Below are 23,102 nucleotides of genomic sequence, written 5' to 3'. Positions count from 1 at the left end.
CTAGGAATTGGCATCCTCCAGAGGTGCTTTTTCTTTCCAGCTTGTCTCGTCCATAGTCAGCGTCAGTGTATCCGATGAGTGTAAAGTCATGAGTATTTGGATACCACAGACCTGCATTTACTGAGCTTTGCAAATATCTAAGGATCCTTTTTACAGCTATGTAATGGGATTCCTTAGGGTTAGCTTGATATCTAGCACAATAACATACTGAGAACTGAATGTCCGGTCTACTTGCTGTTAAGTAAAGTAAAGAGCCAATCATACCTCGGTATAACTTGCTGTCTACTGGCTTACCATTCTCATCAGCACAAAGGACAGTGTCAGTGCCCATAGGAGTGGATATTGGCTTGCAATTTTCCAAGTCATATTTCTTTAAGATCTCCTTGGCATATTTGGCTTGACTGATGAATATACCATTCTTTCCTTGCTTAATTTGAAGTCCGAGGAAGAAGTTGAGTTCTCCCATCATTGACATTTCGAATTCAGTCTGCATTTGTTTGCTAAATTCCTTGCACATAGATTCATTAGTAGCACCAAATATAATATCATCCACATATATTTGTGCCAGCAGGGTATCTTTACCCTTTCTCTTAATGAATAAGGTTGTATCAGCTTGACCCCTGACGTAACCTCTAGTCAGTAAAAAGTTGGTCAGCCTCTCATACCAAGCACGTGGTGCTTGCTTGAGTCCATACAGAGCCTTTTTGAGTTTGTAAACGTGGTTTGGGAACTTAGAATCCTCAAACCCTGGAGGCTAATTTACATAGACCTCCCCGTCTATTACTCCATTAAGAAAGGCACTTTTGACATCCATTTGAAACAGTTTAAAGTTCATGTAAGATGCATATGCATATAAAATCCTAATAGCTTCTAGCCTTGCCACTGGGGCAAAGGTCTCACCATAGTCTATACCTTCTTGCTGACTGTAGCCCTGAGCTACAAGTCTTGCCTTGTTTCTGACTACGTTTCCTTGCTCATCTAACTTGTTCCTGAAGACCCATCTCGTTCCAATGGTCTTTTGGCTCCTAGGATGTGGCACTAGCTCCCACACATTATTTCTCCTGAACTGATTGAGTTCCTCTTGCATGGCATTCATCCAAAATTCGTCATCCTCAGCTTTGGCAAAGTTCTTCGGCTCCAGTACTGAGACAAAAGCTACATTGCCGAGATACTTCCTTAGTTGATTTCTTGTCATCAGCGTATTTCCAGCTGAGTCAAGAATTGCATTTTCTGAATGCCCTCTTGGGACTCTTATCTCCTTTGGTAGACTTGTGTCTTGATCTATCTGTGTTTCAACATTCTCTGCAGAAGTAGATGGGTCAGTGAAAGTAATTTGAGGTTCACTCTTACTTTTGGTCAGCCGTTTTATGAAGGACTCAGTGGCTGGTTCTTGATCAGCAGGTGCTGAGTTTGGTTCATCTTCTGTCAGCGGTTGGTATCTTCCTGCAGGGTTAGTTTCATCGAATTGCACATGTATAGATTCTTCTAATACTTGAGTTCTCTTATTAAAAACTCTGTATGCTTTGCTGTTTGTTGAGTAGCCTAGAAAGATAGCCTCGTCAGCTTTTGAATCAAATTTGGCTAAGCTATCTTTGGTATTTAAAATAAAACACCTACAGCCAAAGGCACGAAAGTATCCAATGTTGGGCTTTCGTCCTTTCCAAAGTTCATATGGGGTTTTCTTAAGTATAGGTCTAACTAAAGCCCTATTCAGAATATAGCATGCTGTGTTGACAGCTTCTCCCCAAAAATACTTTGGAAGCCTATGCTCATCCAGCATTGTCCTAGCAATCTCAACCCGAGTTCTGTTCTTCCTTTCAACAACCCCATTTTGCTGAGGCGTTCTAGGAGCAGAGAAATTGTGGTCAATGCCGCTGGCTTCACAGAATTCAACAAACTTTTGGTTCTTGAATTCTCCACCATTATCACTACGGATATGAGCTAATTTTAGGTCTTTCTCATTTTCAATTTTTCTAACCAAGTTTGAAAATGTCTCAAAAGTCTCATCCTTACTGGTCAGCAGGATAACCCATGTGTACCGAGAGAAATCCTCTACAATAACCAAGGAAAACCTTCTTCCACCCAGACTCAGCGGCTGGACTGGACCAAAGAGATCCAAGTGTAGCATTTCTAACGGACGCTTAGTTGAGACAATGTTTTTACTTTGAAAAGATTGCTTGGTTTGTTTTCCAGCTTGGCAGGCATGGCATAATTGATCTTTTTGAAATTTAAGTTCAGGCAGTCCCTCAACCAATTGCTTTCTTGCTAATTTGGCCAGGAGGTCCATGCTTACGTGACCAAGTCTCCTGTGCCATAGCCAGGAATTTTCTTCCTTTGTGACTAAGCATACAGTTTTTGAAAACTTCTTTTCGAGGTTTAGCATAAAGACATTGTCTATCCGAGGGGCAGTTAAAATTAACTCATTTGATTTTCCCTCATATATTTTACATCCAGTTTCGTCAAATATAACTTTTCTTCCATTATCACATAGCTGAGCTACGCTGAGTAAGTTATATTTGAGTCCGCTGACTAGGGAGACAGATTCAATAGTGAGATTACCTCCAACGGTGCCTGATCCTACTATTTTACCCTTTTTGTTGTCTCCAAAACTTATGCTCCCTCCTCGTTTACGTTCAAACGTGATGAACTGAGTTTCATCACCCATCATATGCCTTGAGCATGCGCTGTCAATATACCACATTTTTTACTTCTCGGCACATCTCAGGCTTACCTGCATTGTAATCAGTTTCCTTTAGGTACCCAATTCTTTTTGGGTCCTGACTTGTTAGGTTCAACAGGTAAAGCATCATATTTTATTTTATGGCGGCATACATGGACAGTATGGCCATTCTTTCCACAGAAGTCACAACTGACCTTCTGTTTAGGATTTTTTACTGACTTGTCAGCACCCCAGTGCTGAGCGTGCCAGCACACTTTAGTAGTGTGTCCTAACTTCCCACAAAAATCACATTGGACTTTTCGCTGGGGATTTCTTCTCTGCTGAGTACCTTGGTACTGTGTACCTTGATACTGAGTTCTCAGCGGAAAATTGTTTTTGTTTGGAACCTTTAATTGGTTCTGAATGGTTGTGACATCCTTCCTCAGTTTCTTTGAAACTGACTGGACTTCAGAGATAGACTCATGAATGATTTTCATATTTTCATGCAAAACTGAGTTGTCTTGAAGAAGGTATCTGAGGTCACTCAGTTTGACCTCTTCTACTTCATCACAGCGCCGGCTGAGTGCTTTAATCTTCCTGTTACACTTTTTAACAAGTGTATAGAGATCACTCAGGGCGTTACCCATTTCATTTCTGAGTTGAGAGAGTGAGATTACCTCATTAGATTGCTCTTCATTATCTGACTCATCAGATTGGTCAGCATGCTCAGAAATGCATGGCTCAGCAAGTTCGTCAGCCATAAAGCATATCTTCGCTGACTCGGTGGCCTCAGTTTCTGTTGATGAAGATTCATCACTGTCACTCCAAGTAGCCACCATTGCCTTCTTCCCACTTTTCTTGTCTTTCCTCAGCGTGGGGCAATTTGACTTAATATGGCCATCTTGGTGGCACTCAAAGCATGTAATGGGCTTTGAGCTGTCCTTTCTGTATTTGCTGTCGCTTGAGTCAGCCTTATACTTATCAAACTTTTTGTAAGGCTTTTTGGAATATTTGTCGTTCTTCCTGAACAGCCTCTTCATCTTTCTTGTGAACATAGCCATCTCCTCATCATCAGTTGAACTCCCGTCAGTGGAGTTAGCCTTCATGACAAGTGACTTCTGCTTCTTGTCATCAGATTTTTCCTTCACCTCAAAGTTCTTCATTGATATCTCATGGGTCAGCAATGAACCGATGAGTTCGTCATATTTGTAGGTGGTTAAATCCTGAGCTTCCTCAACTGCTGTCTTCTTTGCTTGCCAGTCTTTTGGAAGACTCCTGAGTATCTTTTTGACTTGTTCTTCCTCAGTGAAGATTTTCCCAAGTCTCTTGAGCTCATTAATGATGTTGGTGAACCTTGCGTTCATGTCTGAAATGCCCTCATCATTGTTCATCTCGAACAGCTCGTACAGTCTCATCTGCTGATTCACCTTGGATTCTTTTACTTTGTTTGTTCCCTCGTAGGTGACTTCCAGCTTTTTCCAGATCTCTTGTGCCGACTCACAACCTGAGATTTTGTTATATTCTGCAGCATCGAGCGCACAGTGAAGCATATTGATAGCCGAAGCATGGTTTTGAAGCTTCTTAAGATCATCCTCTGTCCATTCAACCTCAGCTTTAACAACTGACTGGCCAGCAACAACTTTCACAGGTACAAACGGGCCTTGGACTATAGATAGCCAGGCACTCATGTTTGTAGCTTGAATGAAGTTTTTCATCCTATTCTTCCAAAAGGTATAGTTTGACCCGAAGAATAGGGGAGGCCTGGTAATGGACAGCCCCTCAGGTAATATCTGAGTTGTCTGGTTTCCAGGGAGAAACCGAGTGCTGTTTTCGCCCATGGTATGGATCAACTCAAGGTTGTTAGACCTTTAGTAATGAGCTTTTAGGCTCTGATACCACTTGTTGGTCCCTTGTAAGGTTGCAAATATAGTTCCAAGGGGGGGTTAGGAACTATTTTACCTTTTTTGAATAATTTGGGCAGATTTCTTTTCTTTAAGAAAAGTTTATCTAACAGCGGCGCTTAGCACTCAGCAAGACACTGGCTTAGTCAACTAGTGACTAGGACAGCTTCGTTGCTTAGGTCAGGAAATAACACTTAGAGTCTATTCCTGAACCTTCTCGTTGGTAGCGCACAACTCAGCTTGACCTCTTTTACTTGGTCAGTTTTAGTTTGTTTTAAGCAAGCAATATGAATAAGGAGTTAAGGTTTAGAAATACTTCACTCAGCAGATTTATCCAGGTTCGGCTTCTTCTAAGCCTACGTCCTGTCCCCGGAACACCTCCGAGATTTCAAATCCTCTACTGAGCTCTTTAAAGGTAGAGCCTCAAACCTTTTACAATATCAGCAATTGAGTATGACAAGAGTACCTTCCTCTATACTTCTACTCAATCCTAATCTCTCCGCTGAGTACTTAAAACCGAGTACTCAGCCTCTCCTTTCTACTTCTAGAAATGATAAAGATTTTGTCCTAAACAACAATTGCTAGAACACCTTAGATGATTGAAAAACAATCACTCTAGACTTTTACACAAATGAATAGACTTTGTAGTGTAAGAATTTTGCTTTGCTTCTTACTTGCAGAACTTGTAGAGATTTGGACAGCGTAATGGCTTGATCAAGTTCTGTGTTTGGTGAAGCCTGTGATGGCACTATTTATAGAGACGTCTGGCCATTCGGTCATTTCGAATTTCGAAATAACCGTTGGAGGGAAACGGCTATGTGTCGTTGTCATCCTAACTTGCACAGAGCTCTTGGCCAATCACAATCGTGTATCTTCTGTCCTCGGTCAGCACAGCAGATGGTCTCTCCTTTTATGGTAAAGTCAACTGGACAGTATACTGTGTCGTCTGAACTTTGCTAAAAGAGGAAACACTTTGTCTGGAAGTTTTCCTCTGCCGGTCTGCTGTCTTGTACGCTTTGTCGAGACTACTCAGCAGCTTCATTGTGAAGTTGTTCCTGAAGGTCTTCTAGATCCTTCCGTTTGCTGAGTTGCGTTTTTGTCCAAAACGACAACGTCTTGACATACGCGGGCCGAGTGTACTGAGTTGTTTGACTTGGGCCTTGGCTTCCGTATTGGGCTTGGGCCTTCCAATCCTTATGACTTATAACATTTATACTCAACATTGAACAAACACATTAGTAGAATAAATCAACGTATTTAAACTTAGTGTGTTTAGAATATGTATTCTAATTTATACTTAAACAATTTTGTCAAATCAAAATTATGTGGAAAGGTGTTTCAACAGTTAGCTCGGGAAATCGAGCGTCTCATTGAGAGAGGCAAATTGGATCGGTTCATCCAAAGTGATGGCAAGAAAGGAGATGGCGATAGATCCAAGGAGGACCCAAAGAAGAAGGGAAAGGGTACCATTAATGTCATAGCAGGCGGACCTGGATACCAACCAATGCTGAAAAAGGCAAAGACCACCGCTCTTGACAGAACATCGTTAAATCGCCCCTTTGCCGATGTAGGTCCTGAAATCTCTCCCCATGCGGATGCATTGGTCGTCACTATGGTGGTGGAAGGCTGGGAGATGAAAAGAGTGATGATTGATACTGGAAGTTCGTGCAATGTCATCACTAGAGGAGCTTTCGCCAAACTCATGATTGATCCAGTCCAGGTAGAGCCAACTGTGGTTGATATCCTAGGAGTGACGGGACACACTATCCAAACAAAAGGCCAAGTCACTCTGGATTGTGAGCTTACAGACGATGATCAGGTCTGGAAAGGCGATCTAGAATTTTCTATCTTGGATGGTCAGTTAGCCTACAATATCATCCTCGGACGACCCTTTATCTCAGAAGTAGCAGCTCTTATCTCCATACGCCACTTAACGCTTTACATCCCCACGGCCAAGGGAGGTGTAATGATTAGAGGTAGCCAAAAGGTGGCCCAGGAGACATATTCGGCATCACTAATGATTCGCCCCCAATCTAAAGAAGAGGATGAAGAGGAGCTCGTCACAATGGCCTCGGGCGAGACAGAAATGTACCTTATGGCGGATGAAAAGCAGGTGTGAATGGCTAAAGGGCTCAAAGGAGAAATTAAAGACGCAATCACCAAGGTACTCCGTGAAGCGGAGGATGTCTTCGCATGGAAGGATGAGATTCTCCCCGGAATTAGTCCAGACGTGATCACTCACAAGCTCAACATTGATAAAAATGCAGTTCTTGTAGCTCAGAAGCGGAGAAACCATGGCCTCGAAAGGCAGAAGGTGATAGAAGAAGAGATCACCAAGCTCCAACGGGCGGACGCCATTGAGGAGGTGCTTTATACTCAATGGTTGGCGAACGTCGTTCTGGTAAAGAAGGCGGGCGGATCCTACCGCATGTGTATTGACTTTACGGATCTCAATAAAGCTTGTCCCAAAGACAACTATCCTCTACCATGTATTGACATGCTCGTGGATGGAACCGCCGATCACGCCATGTACTCCTTTACGGATGTGAAGTCAAGTTATCATCAGATCCCTATGGAGCCCTCAGATAGAATCAAGACCTCGTTCGTAACACATCAGGCCACTTATTGCTTCAAAGTCATGCCCTTTGGGCTTAAGAACGCAGGTGCCACTTATCAGAGGATGATGAACAAGATATTCGCAGATAGTAAAAGTGATAACTATTCTGTCTATGTGGATGACATGATCATTAAAAGCACAACCGTGGAAAAGCATGCAGATGATGTGAAGGAGGTACTGGACGTACTCCGACGCCACAATATTAAGCTGAACCCGGAGAAGTGTACTTTTGGTGCGACGTATGGAAAATGCTTAGGGTTCATGATCAGCGAAAAAGGAGTTAGCCCAAATCCTGACAAGGTTAAGGTTGTCCTAGAAATGCAAGCACCACGGAACATCAGAGAAGTACAACGCCTTAATGGGCGGATCGTAGGCTTGGGCAGGTTTATCTCATGTTCAGCTCGCAGATGTCAGCCCTTTTATGAGGTCATCAAGAAGCAAAAGACGTTCGAGTGGAATGAGGATTGTGAAAAGGCCTTCGAAGGAATCAAGCGATTCCTCACGGAGCCGCCCCATGATGAGTTGACCAATGAAAGGTGAGGACCTTTACATGTATGTATCGGTTACGGATAAAGCTGTGTGCACGGTCATGATACGTGAGGAGGATGGCCAGCAGTTTTCGATTTACTATGTGAGCAAGGTTCTGAAAGATGCCGAAACCAGATATTCTAAGCTTGATAAAATGGCACTGGCTGTTGTCACCACGGCAATCCGCCTTAGGCCATATTTTCAGGCTCATACTGTGGTGGTTCGAACGAATATACCGATGAGAAAGGTGTTGCAGAAGCCGGACACTTCTGGAAGGTTGATGGAATGGGCAATCCGCCTTGGTGAGTTCGATGTGAGATATGAAAGCAGGTCAGCTTTGAAGAGTCAGGTCTTGGCAGACTTTGTGAATGAATTCACTGAAGAGGGGATTGATCATCATAAGCCTCCAATGGAAGAGTGGACAATGTACACCGACGCGGATGGAGCTGGCATAGGCGTTGTGATCAAGGGTCCTCAATACATAAAGTTACGGTACGCAGCAAAATTAAATTTTCATGCAACTAATAATGCTGCTGAATATGAAGCTTTGGTATTGGGATTGCGCCTACTCAAAGAAATCACTCCCGAGCGGATTGTGATCTATAGTGACTCCAAACTAATGGTCAATCAAGTAATCAAGAATTATGAGGCTAAAGAAACCAAATGGGAACTGATTCATGTACCCAGGGAGTCCAACACTGAGGCGGATCATTTGGCCAAAATGGCCTCTAGTGAGGAGAACTGGACAGATCCAGACTGTCCCTTCGAAGTTAAAATAGCTCCAGCCTTCGCTTCAGAGGAAGTATCCCTACTCACAACAGTAGAAGATGATTGGAGATCGTTCATTCGCCAATATCTGCTATGTGGAACTTTACCTGAGGATAAGGAAGAGGCACGACGGATAGTTAGAAGGGCGGCTTATTTCTCCATAATCAACGATGGCCTTTATAGAAAATCTTTCAGCCACCCTTGGTTAAAGTGCATTCTGCCGGAAGAGGGACAACAAGTCCTCAAGGAGCTACATGAGGGATCATGTGGGGCCCATGAAGCATCCGCCACCATCTTAAAGAAATCCAGGTTAGCAGGTTTCTACTGGCCCACAACCGAACTGGATGCACAAAAATTGGTAGAATCTTGTCATAGTTGCCAGATTCATGTGAATGAATCACATACTGCCAAACATCTCCAGAGGCCCATCATAGAAGGACGGCCATTCGCCCTCTGGGGAATAGACATCGTCGGACCATTCCCTCCAACTCGCCGGCAGAGGAAGTACGTGGTAGTGGTAGTAGATCATTTCACCAAGTGGGTGGAAGCCGAAGCTGTCTCCTCCATCACTGCAGAACGAATGGTGGAATTCGTCAAGGACAACATCGTAGGAAGATACGGTGTTCCGCATACCATTATCACCGATAATGGAACACAGTTCAACTGTAGCGAGTTCAAAACTTTCTGTGAAGAGTTGGGCATTCTAAACAGATTTGCCTCCGTTTATTATCCCCAATCCAACGAAATGACTGAAGTCACAAACCGGACGATCGTAAAAGGGATAAAGAAGAGATTGGGAGAGCATGATAAGAAGTGGGCGGATCAGCTGACGAGCGTTTTATGGGCTTATCGCACCACTCCTAGGACGACCACAGGAGAAACACCATTCGCCCTCTCTCATGGTGTAGAGGCTGTGATCCCAGTCGAAATACAGGTCCCAAGCGATAGAGTGGCCTTTTATTGTGAGGAGGACAACGGCAAAAGGCTAAGGGAAAGTCTGGATCAGGTAGGAGATCGAAGAGACCAAGCCTATGTACGCATGGCGGCGTATAAACAACGGCCGCCGTTTACCATGATAAAAATGCCAAGCTTGTGGATCTAAATGTGGGTGATCTTGTGCTCCGAAAGGCCGACAAAATCCAGTCTCGAGAAGGCAAGGGCAAGTTAGGGCTCAACTGGACGTGTCCGTATCAGATAGTGGACAAGATTGGATCCGCCATATTTAAAATTCAGGACATGGAGGGCAACACATTGCCGCGCACATGGAACCTCCAAAATCTCCGCAAATATTTTGTCAGAAAATGAGGTGTACACACGGTCTTGAGTACTCTTTTTCCTTTAGTAAGCTTTTTCCCATGTGGTTTTTCTTACTAAAGGTTTTAACGAGGCTCACCTATAAGACCTGCTTGCTGTAATAAAGCATTTCTCCCATTAATAAACATCATTTGTTCTATTATCTGTGTTCTTTTTAAAGTTTATTGCAGCAATATCAATATTCCAGTCTTAAAAAGAAGGGGGGCATCCAACGCTCTCCGCATTAACAAACTGTCGCTATCTCATAGCTACTTTTTCTCCTTAGACATAAGAAAATCTATCTTATGGGCGGATCCATCTCTGAGAGGATCCCAATCTCCGATAGAGTTAAAACGATCCTTGGACGTAAGGTCTTTACACTCTCTTACATATCCTTCCCAAAAAAGGATTCACAAGTCCTACGGGCGGATCACTTCACCTCAAAGACAGGTAGCAAATTGATCCCCTAGGCAACTTTACTTCCTTCAATGGAATAAAACAGCTTCTAACCTTCACAAAGGTTCATGCAATGGAGTACGGCTGGCCACCTACTCCAAAATAAATCCTAGATGCCTATATATTTACTTACGCTAACGTAATGGTAAAATAAATAGCTGCCATAAATGATTAAAACAAATTGTACTTAACGATTTTTTACAAATCATAAGTAAACAACTAAGTAATAATGGGAGCATCCTCCTTTACATTATCCTTGCTTACGGTGCTTGCCTGGGAAGCCTCCTTCTCCACAGCCTCAGATACGCCAACCAAAGGTATTCCACAAAAGATGTGGGACCAAGAGCAAGGGCGTTATCAGTGATCGGTTCTTCACCCGCCTTGGGGGGGCACTTCCTCAAGCTCCACTAGAGTGACATTAGTGGAAGGTTTGCTTTCTTCCATGGGTCCCTTCATCCATCTCCGAACATATTCGCGGAGGTATTCCTTAGCGTCTGACATTTTTTCATATTTGGCTACGTCTTTTGGTTTGGGGACGGCGAACTGCGGATCTATAAAATCAATCTCGGGATGCGCTAGGGAAAAGTACGCCATGAGCAGTTCGCCATAATAGAAGGCTTGCTCACCCGCCGTATATTCAGCTTCGCCTAGGGCGTCCTCATGGTTCTTGGCGTCTGTCACAATCTTTTCTTTTAGCTTCGCGATCTCTACGTCTCTAAGGACTAAGGCGGCTGTGGCAGAGGCAAGGTTCGCATTAGCAGAAGCAATGTTCGCATTGGCATCCGCTACCTCTTTCTCCAATTTTTCAATGGTTGCCTTATCCGCCACACCTTGAAGGAGCTCGGCCTCCATAGCACGTATGCGAGTATACATCTGTCAAAAACAAACAGTTTCGTTAAAAGAAAAGAGCAAAGGAACAACTTTCTCTACAAAAAGAAATCCTTTCTAGGGACTCACCATAAGGAGCTCCGTTTTCCCCTTTTGCGCATGAATGGAACCAGGAATTTGGTTCTGATTCCTTTGCACTTCGCCCACCTGACCCAGGGCCTCATCCAAGTCGTTTATGATGGATTCATTCTCAAAAGATCCTTGAGCGCCATATTTAGCGGACCAGTATCCGCCCATATCAGGCTTCGCCATCTGCACAAACATTCAAGGGTCAAAACTCAAGTCCAAAACTTGATGAACAGATAAAAATAAAAGGCAACTTACCTGTTCCTTCTCCCCTACAGGCATGGCGGACTTCATGGCATCCGCCATAAGCTTAAAACCTCCAGAAGCTGCAGGTTTCCTCCTTTTCAGTGGCGGCTCAACCACTATTTCCGCAGGACGTTTTCCAGTATCCTTTTGAGGATTCGCCACTTGATCTTTCTTACGCGCCTCAGCCTCTAAGAACTTTCTACGCTTCTCTGCAATAGCGTGATTGGCCTTAGATAAACCCCTGCCAAAGAAAACATTAAAGTAATCAAAGTTCAAGAAGAAATAACAGTTACCTTTGTCAAATTGCGCAATCTTGGAGTAAATGAACTGCTCCCCCTCTCGGCGAATCAACGGAATATCACTCATCATGAAGGCTAAAGCGTCTGCGTATGTCCATGCATCCGCCTTGATCTTCTTCATGAGCTCCGCCACCACTTCATCACTATCGGTCAATATTCGCATATCGCCCGCCATGTGTAAAGGCTTGGGATTCCAAAACGAGGGAAAACCCAGTGATTCGCCCTCTTTTATCTTCACATAGAAGAATTTCTCATCCCAGCAATGGACATTGGACATTTTGTCACTAAATGGCGAATATACTCCGAATTTGGCGAAAGTGAGATAGGATTCGTACTTCCGTTTCGAGGGTTTATGGAAAGCTCTAAAAACACGACCCGTATATACCACTCCTAAATTTGAGGCGAGGTAGCAGTCTAAAGCAATATCTAACCAACCGTTGGGATTAAGTTGGCTGGCCGTAATATCAAAGTAGGAGAGGATGTCCGCCATCATCTTTGGAAGAGGAAGTCGGAACCCTCTCTCCACATGACTGCAAGATACTGTTAGAAAACTGCTAAGCGGACAGGAGGGTCGTTGATGGGCTGTGGCTAACTGAGTCTCATAATTATTGATCCAAGGAAAGCGATTCGCCAGATCCATTAGATCCGCGGCACTCATACGCGACGGAGTAGACTCTGCTCGAGGGTTCTTTTTCCTAGGTTGGATTGAAGAAGAGTCCATTGTCCCCGGAAAACACCTAGACTTAACGGCCGGAGCGGTACCGGAGACAGAAGTAGAAAGAACTGGATTCCTAGTGGAACGAGTTTGGTAACGATTACACGCCGAGTTACTAAACCCAGCTAAATTGGAGCTAACCGTGTCCTCGGAGAAAGAGGAGTTCTCCGATGACGAAGTGGTCCAACTAAAATCAACTACTATTTCAGGGGAGGAGGTCGAATTAAAAAGCTCCGAAGTTGATCTAGAAGATGAAGAAGAACTCCTAAACATTCAGAACAAATCAAGTAAGAAAAGATGAACTTACATGAAATCGAAAAGCTTTGAACTCTGAAATTCCCAGGAAAAGCTTCGAGCAGTAGAGAAGAAAGTGAAGACGAAATGAAGAAGAGAGAGAAAGTAAGGGAGAAAGAAGGACGTCTTCTCTTTCCTAGGACAGTGCGCCCATTACACATGTCACTCCTCGATTGGCATCGAATAGAGTGCGCATTAATACCGGTGTTCATGACGGCGCGCGGAAGCTCAAAAGCCCTAAAGGACTTTAAGGGACTTTGGGGGGGGGGGGGGGGGCTTCTGATAACATTGAGATATTATCCCAAGGACCGAAAGGGATATTCACCTGGAGAAACGCCGTGTACAGATCCCTAAAGAAGATCCGGCGGGCGGATCTCCTTGATCCAGTTTGAAGGGATCCGTTGGCGAACCTAGGAGGCGAATCTCCTCATTCACCTGATTCGCCACTGTAACGGCTGAACGCCGACTCGGCCATAAAGACCATTAATGAGCTATCAATTAGCTAACCGCCAGGTTAAAGGTAACTTGTAACCGCCATTAATGGAGCATTAATGGAGACTTTCTAGTTGCTGAAGGTTACGACTTCCTAGCTATATATAGCTTACATCCCTAGGCTATCAAGGTACACATTCTCACATCCTTTGTCAATTCAGTTTGTTCCCTTGATTCACCTTACTGACTTTGGCATCGGAGCTTCCCCCCGTCGAACCCAACGACGCCCCCACAGGGACGGAAGTTGATCAGAATTTCTCTGCTTGTTATCACGGCGCGTGCAGGAGCATTTAATGAAGGGGCAATCAATTGCGCGCTAAAACCCAAAAGCGCATGCAGCGATCTAAAGGGTCTCTATGAGAAAATCGGGCACCTTTCATACAGCTGTCAACCACTCGTTGAGAAGAGCATGATCCGCTGAAATTCTCGTCTCCTCGCATGCAATACTCGGCTAATCTAGCCAGGGGGGACTACTTGATTCGAAATATCACTTCGGCCCAAGAGGCCCAACGGAGCCCGACCAGCGAAAGGGCCAGGGCAACAGAAGGCCCAAGATAATTCACTATAAATATACCAATGAAGGAAGGAAAGGGGATCGGGTAACTATTTTCTACCTCACTCTCATTTGATTAGAATACACTCTCGAACTACTAACTGTCTTGACCGTCGGAGCATCCGCAGGGACCGTTCCCCGCGCAGAGACGACCCCCGAAGAAGCCAGACCTTCCCAACGAGGATCCAGATCACTGTTCCGCATTCCCTAATTAGTTAATATAATAAAAAACCCACAGCAAGTTAAAAAAATATAACCCATAGCCAAGTAAAATCCGAAGCAATTGCTGCAAATAAAGCTTGCAGCAATTGCTGCAAGTCACTTGCATTGCAGCAAACCAGCTTGCAACGATTGCTGCAAACTGGGTTGCAGCAATTGCTGCAAAAAAAATTGCAGCAATCAGTTTGTATCAATCGTTTCAAATTGATAAATTTGACAACAAAATCAATAATAATGTAAAACAATTACCTTTGCCCATCCCATAAAAGTTTCTTTGTCGCCTGTTACCATTTTCTGTTCATCGTCCCAGCCAAAACCACTTCCAAATTTTTGAATCTCCAAAATATATGTAAGATGTTTCTTCATGACTTTGACTTTGGACTTGATATGTGGATCAACTCGAATATTCAAATGAGGCAATTTTTTGACCATTTCTTTCTCAATGTATGATAGATAACCTGTTTTGTGTCCTATGTCTACTTTCCAACCAGTGTTATTCATCTCATAGAGTGTATCAACTAGTAAATTCTCTTCTTCAGCAGACCAAACTCGTCTGTCTCTCTTCTTAGCAGCTAGTGTACTCATTTTTTTTTGTCATTTATCTTCAGGCATAAACACAAATCACAATACAAATAAAACATTATGACAAACTCAAAAGTTGCAAACAGAAACACATATCATAATACAAATAATCACTTCAAGCAGATATCAATTTTAAATATAAGTAACCAATTCAAACATATATCAATTCTCAACCAAGTCAGTCAATAGAATATGAAAACTTCCTAACAAAGTAAATAGTTCAATAATAATCAACTAGAAAAATCAAAAGTTGCATAAACAATCATCGAGACACCCAATCATTCCACATTTCTTGAGCAAGCTGGTCTCTCCATCCAGTCCATTGGCTTGATGTTTCTATAGCATCAATATTGCCTACATTCTGTTCCTGGGTTTGCATAAATTCATTTAACTGTTCTTCTAATGGTTCATAACTCATTTGTTGTCTTATGAGGTTGTGAATATAACAGCATGCTAATATTATGTCGGTATGTGTTTCAACTGAATAATACGATGGATTTCTTAGTATAGCCCATCGTATTTTCAGCAAACCAAAAGTACGTTCGATCACATTCCTTGCAGATCAATGCTTCATATTAAACAATTCCTCCTTCTTAGTTGGTGGATTTTTCCATTCTTGTAAATGGTAACGTTGCCCTCTATATGGAGCAAGAAATCCTTCACAATTCTTATATCCGACATCAACAAGATAGTAACAACCTATAGAAAAATGCATACAATGAATCAGAATATATTGATATATATAAATAATTATGATAGCAAATTACATTTCTTACCACGAGGAACCTTAAGTCCATTTGGTCTTGAAATAGCATCTCGAAGTATCCGACCATCTGCAGCCAAACCTTCCCAACCGGCTAATACGTAGATAAATTGCATGTCTGATCCACAGACACCAAGAACGTTTGTTGCAATATCATTTTTTCTAATTCGATAACGCGGCTTATCTATAGCACGCACATTTACCTTTACGCATGTTCCATCTAAAGCACCAATGCAATTCTGTAATTACAAAGAGAGTCATTAAAAATTTGTTAAGTTTCTATATCATTAATAAATTGATTAGTTCTAATTATTTTTACCTTGAACCATTTCTATCTTCCTTCTGTACAATTGTTGGAGATTAGTTGTGGGGTCTTTAGTAACACTCTCCAAAGCTTTAAGACTGCTCTTAAAACATTATGGAACTGCCTACTTATGGTCTCTTGTGATCGTTGAAAGTCAAATTTTATTTCTCGATTTTTCTCATCATAAGCAATTATATGCAAGAAAATGGCAACCATTTCTTCTACACTCATATTCTTAGTATCTTTTAAGCCACCAATGTCTCTCACCAAAGAGCATAAAACTCTAAAACAACGCCTATCCATACGAAGTTGCTCAATACATAAGGTGTCATTTCTCTCTATCATATTACTTAAATGTTTTGATCGAGATATTGGATTATACCAACAAGGCTCCCTAAACATCCTACGTCTACGTCTCTTAATCAAATTCCTCAAGATAAACATAACCAAACATAATGTAAGTAATATTTTCACTCTACGTCGTCTCATTAAATTCCACAAGATTAGAATTTCTCGTTTAGCCGGTGGGCGTGCCATTGCTGCCAACAAAATTATAAAATAGCTAATATTACTATATACCACATAAAAAGAATAGAAATTGGCACTACAACAAATACCACATAACATATAAACATTATAGCACATAACACATATCACATAACATATAAACACCATAACACAATCACATACTGTTTTTGTATTAAAAAAAACAAATTACTTAATACCTTATCCATATTGCCATCCTCCAATGCTTCACCAACTTTTGAATTGCCACTAACACCATGGTGATTAACATGTTGAATATAAATTTCAAGAAAGGCATCCGGCTTTGCCAACTTCAACATTCGCATTATATACTTATCATCATTATGAATTTCATCTATACCATCATCGAGACTATAACCCGGAATATTGTAAAATAACTTACAATCCTTAACAAATCCAACCTCTTTTGCCATATCAACCAACTCAAAATATAATAATCGATCCTTATCACAATTTCGAAAATAAGAAGCATGACCTCCAATATAAGTTAAAACACCTTCTTTTGAAAAGGCACCCCCATGATGAATTTTGATATTGACACGATCACTCATTCTGTGTTCAAATAATACATGGTTGATAGATAAAAAAATTTAAATGTAAGCACTTTAAAATAGAAATATAAAACAGAAAACAAACTCCATCAGAATATATTTAACTTTATGTTATCATTTTAATTGTTCATGAATTTGGAGTCTAAATATTCACATGATTATATATAAAGTAATTGTCTTATTCAATTGCATATTGTTTGAGGGTTTTTATTAGAGATAAGTTAAATCTCATTATATTTCAGCAATTTATAATGGGTTTTTATTAGAGATAAGTTAAATCTCATTATACATCAGCAATTTTGATACTTGTACAGATCTCCTTTAGATCTGATAGAAATTTTAAACAAGTTCTGTTAAATATTGTTGCTTTACTTAATTGTAGTTGTTTTGAACAAAGATATGCAAACTTGACTAACCAAATTTGGGTGGGTAAAAAATCACACATTCTACAGCACCCAACAAAATAAAAGAACAACAACACAAAAAGACATAAGAACAAAAATACCCATTATTAAAATTATTTTTACAAAAAACAGAAATTAAATGAGACTGGAGATTCTATGCAAACTCGTGGTTCTGCTTTTTATTTAATTTCTGTCTCATAAGATTTAATCAATTTTTGAATTGCTTAAACATCCATGGTGATTTTAATATGAATCTGCAGTATCATAAAAATTAAATTGATGAAAAAAGAAGATTTAGAAGGATAACATACCTGCCAGATGAGACGAAGCAGACCCGCAAACTAAAAAATTTGCAGCAACTAACAGTCTGCAGAAGCCATTGATAAAATACAGAAGCTTAATTGCAAGAACATGTGAACACAAAAGAAGTATAATGCAAAAATAACAGGGCTCAGATGAAGATGAAGAAGGAAGAATGAGAAGAATTATACATACCAGCTTGAGGAGAGGAGGTAGACAGTCGCATAAGGAGAAGAAAATGCAGCGGGAAGGAATAAAAAAATTACACGATGAAAAGGAGAAGAAAACGCAAACGCAGATCAGTTGCAATTGGCGGGAAGGAATAAAACACGATTACAGCAATTTGTAAAATGGAGGAGAGATAAATACTAATTAGGATAGGAGTGGGGAATTATAAAAATGAGCAGGGATAACTTAGTCTTTTCCATTTACCTTTTTTTTTTATCCCAGATCTAATACCAAGCCCCCCTATGTATAAGCTTGATAGGATAAAATCATTATCCCTCTACTTATCTCACTCTCTATCTCATAAACAAACAATGGATAACTCCTTTTAATTTTTTATCCCTATCCCCATTCCTTTATCCCCTCAAACAAACGGCCCGGCAAGGTACTTCTGCTTCTATTATTTTCAGTTTTTAAATTATAGTTCCCCATTGAATAATTGTTCAACAAAAATGGTAAATTACAGTGGATGATGCTAATGAAGCCATTACTGTGTTTTTTCTAAGAGAGGATGAAACAGAGAGATGGAGATGGAGATGGTGTTTAATAAGGGTAAAATAGGTATAAAATAATTGAGAAAGGGGGAAGGAGAGAGACATCCGGTTAAAAGGGGAGTCAAAGGTGGAAAAATTATGGTCAACGATGACAGTGGCATCGGTGTAACAAAGTGTAAAGTTCAATGGCCATATCGGAAGTGCAGTGACCATAATGTGAAAATGGGTATAGTTCAGTGGCCATTGGTGTAATTTACCCCAACTATAAGTAAATCAACGATAAAAGCTCTTATGTGGAACTCGAGTATGATAAAATTTCGTTGGAAAGCTCGGAATAGGTTCAATTATAGATTAATGAATAATCTTGATTAAGTACCTTCTATGCTTACTTTGTTTGTTACAAAGTAAGTCGTACTTTTTTTTTTTTACTATTGGATGATAGAATGTAAAATTCATTCAATTGTGAAAACATACAAAGTAACGCTTACTTTATAAAAAACAAAGTAAGCATAGTCTTCACCATCTCGATTATAATATTCATGAACATGTTAATGAGTAAGCTTTTTTTTTAAAAAGAAAAGAGAAGAATATACTATTTTTGTAAAACCGACAGCAAGCATTTTAGAACTTATAAAAGCGAACTGAGAATGTCGAACTATGGGCACAGATAAAGCAACATTCGCTAAATAATGTTCTACTATATTGGCTGGCCTTTTAAAAAATAAACATAAATCTCAGGATGATTAACAAGTAACATATGATAAGAGTTAATGATTGCATCAAATTCTAACAAATCTTACTTATTGGATCGAATTGTCAGAACTACTTCTTCCGCGTCCATTTTAATGATGATATCTAACCTATTAATTAATAACACCACCAATTTTGAATATTTGTAGAATTTGAAAAAGTTTATTTTTATGTCTAGAAAATAAGTAGGAAAATCTAGATACTTCAAGAGAGGGAAAATATCTAGACTTTTACGTGTAATGTGTGATTAATATTTAGAATCTAGAAAGTTTACTAGATTTTTAAGTAAATGTATGATTATTAGTTAGTTGTTTAAATGTGTGGTTAAAAGTGAATAACATGAAAAAAAATCTATACATGATTTTTTCATTTAGGAGTAGTATAAAGGCCTTTCGCCATTAGGTTTGTGGGTAACAAATACAATTAAGATTGAGATGAAATTTTTTGTGAGCGTGCGTTGTAAAAATAGCTTCTAATAAAAATAAAGTTTGTTCAAATTAAGTCATCCATATTTAACAAGTGGTATCAAAGCGAATGGTTAGGAACCAGTACGCGGTCGAGTACGAGCAGGCGGTCAGAGATTAGTTACCGAGTGCTAAAAGTTCGCGATCTGGGATCATGGTGGTACGAGATATTTTTAGCGCGTAGTTCGGAACTATGGAAATTATTGGTCGGTGACCAAACTTACTTGGTTGATTAAAGGAGATAACCAAGTCGTCATGGTAGATATATCTATCTCGGTAAGCACTCTAGAAAAACTCAATAATAATAATTATAGTACTTGGAGTACTCCTATGCAATTTTATCTGCTCGGCCAAGATTTATAGGACACTGTTAAAGGTAATGACACAACACCTCTGACGGAACAAAATAACCTTAAAAAGTGGAAGGTGAAGTGTGGTAAGCTATGTATGTTTTATCAATTTCGGTGGAGGATGATTTGTTGCAGCGCATCAAAGATGTCAAAACCCTCAAAGAAGCATAGGACACTCTTGCTGGATTATTTGCAGGACAAATAATGCCAAGCTCCAATAACTCGAGAACGAGTTACTCTCGGTCTCGCAACAAGAAATGACAGCGAATGAATATTTTGTTGGTCCCTTGTAGGGTTGCAAGTATAGTTCTAAGGGGGGGGGGGGGGGTTAGGAACTATTTAAACTTTTTCGCAATTAGGGCAGACTTCTTTTTCTAAGGAAAAAGGTTTTAACAGCGGTGCTGAGTAAATAGCAAGATACTGGCTTAGTCAACTGGTGACTGGGTCAGTTTCTTAGCTTGAGTCAGGAGATAGCACTTAGAGTCTATTCCTGAGCTCAGATATTCAACACGCACAACTCAACTTGACCTCTTTACTTGGTCAGTTTTTGGTTATTTTAAGCAAGCAATATATATAAGGAGTTAAAAGTAAGAAATACTTTACTCAGCAGATTTATCCAGGTTCGGCTTCTTCTAAGCCTACGTCCTGTCCCCGGAACACGTTTCGAGATTTCGAATCCTCTACTGAGCTCTTTAAAGGTAGAGCCTCAAACCTTTTACAATCTTAGCAACTGAGTATGACAAGAGTACCTTCCTCTATACCTCTACTCAATCCTAATCTCTCGCTGAGTACTATAACCGAGTACTCAGCCTCTCCTTCCTATCTCTAGAAATGATAAGTGTTTTGTCCTATACAATGATTTGCTAAGACACTTTAGACGATTGAAATAATCACTCTAGACTTTTACAAAAATGTATGAATTGTTGTGTAAGATTTGCTTTGCTTCTTGCTTACAGAACTTGTGTAGAAATTTGGTCAGCGTAATGGCTTGATCAAGTTCTGTATTGAATGAAGCTTCTGATGGCCCTATTTATAGAGACGTATGGGCATCGGTCATTTCGAATTTCGAAATAACCGTTGGAGGGAAACGACTTCCTGTCGTTGTCATCCTGACTTGCTCAGAGCTCTCGGCCAATCAGATTTGTGTATCTTCTGTCCTCGGTCAGCTCAGCAGACTGTCTCTCCTTTTATGGTAAAGTCAACTAGACAGCATACTGTGTCGTCTGAACTTTACCCAAAGTAGAAATACTTTGTCTGGAAGTTTTCATTAGCCAGCTGCTGTCTTGTACGCTTTGTCGAGACTACTCAGCAGCTTCATCTTGAAGTTGTTCCCGAAGGTCTTCTAGATCATTCTCTTGCTGAGTTGCGTTTTGTCCAAAGCGACAACGTTTTAACAAACGCGGGCCGAGTTGTACTGAGTTGTTTGACTTGGGCCTTGACTTCTGTATTGGGCTTGGGCCTTTTAATTCTTGTGTCTTATAAACATTTTTAACTCAACATTGAACAAACACATTAGTAGAATAAATCAAAGCATTTAAACTTAGTGTGTTTAGATTATGTATTTCAATTATACTTAAACAATTTTGTCAAATCAAAATTATGTGGAAAGGTGTTTCAACAAACTCCCCCATTTTGATGTTGGCAAAACTATTCAGCGAGGAACTTAGTATTGAGCTCCCCCATGATAGTTGACCTAGTATAACTTAGCAAACTCCCCCGTAAGGGTTGAGCTACTGACTTAGTTTTACTCTAAACATTTAACGGTTTGATCGAGTAAGTCTAAGGTCAGTTTTCAGATATAGGTCAGCTTATTCAACATATTCTATTTACTCAGTATTAAGTGGAAGGTTTAATCATTTAGAGTGCGCTGAGTAATTTGTTGGTTCAATGAGTGTTATAAGACAATGTTTTATAAACATATAGGTCAATGTCAAACATGTTATCAGCATTTGATTCAGTCAACAAGATTTATAAGTATTAAACATAGCTGATTTAATTGAAGATACATAATGACTCAGTACACAGTATAACATATATCATAACTCAGGAATAGAATTAAAGATGCAGATATGATATATTGATAGTAGTCAGTGTTTACACAACAAAACTTATAGATAAGGCATATAGATTACATTTGACTTAGTCTATACTGAGCTAGCCTATCTATTTCTTTTTCTTGTGTTGAGACTGACTTCGCTCATGCTGAGCTCTAGCTGCTTGTTCTTTCTCCCCCGTTTTGTCAGCATCAGGAGGAGGAAGTCTGAAGGCATCAGTTAAGACAGCTCGAGTCAGTTCTTAAGACAGTGCCTTGAGTTTCTCAGCGCTTTCATTGACGCCGTCAAAAATTGCAACTCCATCAGTGGATACCTCTTCGGGTATGTTGAGTTCAGCAGCACTGATCATGTTGACGTTAAACGCCTGAGCTTTGCCTTGCCAGATGAGTGCTTCAGTAAGACCAGAAAAGACTTGGTGAAAGGTCTTTAAAAGGGCGGTGTTGTAATACTGACGTTGAATATTGGTATGACGAATGTGGTTGAAGGTTTGGCGTGTGATAGATAGCATCTCATTCTGTTTCATTGCGTCAGTATCCATCTCTTGCTTATTCAGATTTAGCAAGCGAATAGCCTCACCAATTTGCTCCACTGAGCACTGATTGTAAGAAACCATTTGCTCATTTGTCTTGAGTTGCTCGGTGTGAAGCTGAGCAAAGAGCATCTTGATTTCAGATGAAGTGGCATAGTCGGTGTTCACAGCTGACAATTTCTGAACTTGTTGTTGTAAAGAGTTCAAGTGTTGCACAGTTGTCAGCTGGATCTCAGCCAGCTTGGCGATTGAATCCTGCTTAGCTTGCTGTGCTTGAAAAGAAATGATGACGTTCAGCAAGTCCTTGAGTCCCTTAACTTCGTTGAGAAGCTGAGTGACCAGGGAGAGCTGAGTAGTCTCAATAGATGAGGACCCAGCAGCAGCAGGAGTGGAATGTTGAAGGTCTCTGATCAACGTTTGCACTGAGTCAATTAGCTTTTTGCCGGACTCAGTGGCATTCAGATAGCTTTGAGAGCCTTCAGGGACATCAGTGTGACCGGAAGGAACAGGAGTGAAAGGAGTGACCTGGTCAGTGACTGGAATAGTGTTTTCAATCTGCACTTGAATTTTAGGTATAGTTGATTGATCAGCAGATAGATGAGTTGGAGAAGTAGTAATACGAATACTGTCTGTGCTAACGGGGGCAGAAGTGTGTGGAGTCAGCACCATGCTTGAAGAAATAGCATTCACAATAATCGGCTCAACCTGACTGGTTGAGGTGGCAGAAGCATTTTGGTCGGTATGTTCCTGTTGAGAAGAAACAGAGGCTTGCTTTTCTAAGGACGCTGAAGC

This window comes from Euphorbia lathyris, chromosome 2 (genome assembly GCF_963576675.1).
Source record: "Euphorbia lathyris chromosome 2, ddEupLath1.1, whole genome shotgun sequence".
In the NCBI taxonomy this organism is placed as follows: domain Eukaryota; kingdom Viridiplantae; phylum Streptophyta; class Magnoliopsida; order Malpighiales; family Euphorbiaceae; genus Euphorbia; species Euphorbia lathyris.
The sequence above is the reverse complement of the archived record's forward strand: the minus strand, read 5'-3'. Positions refer to the sequence as shown.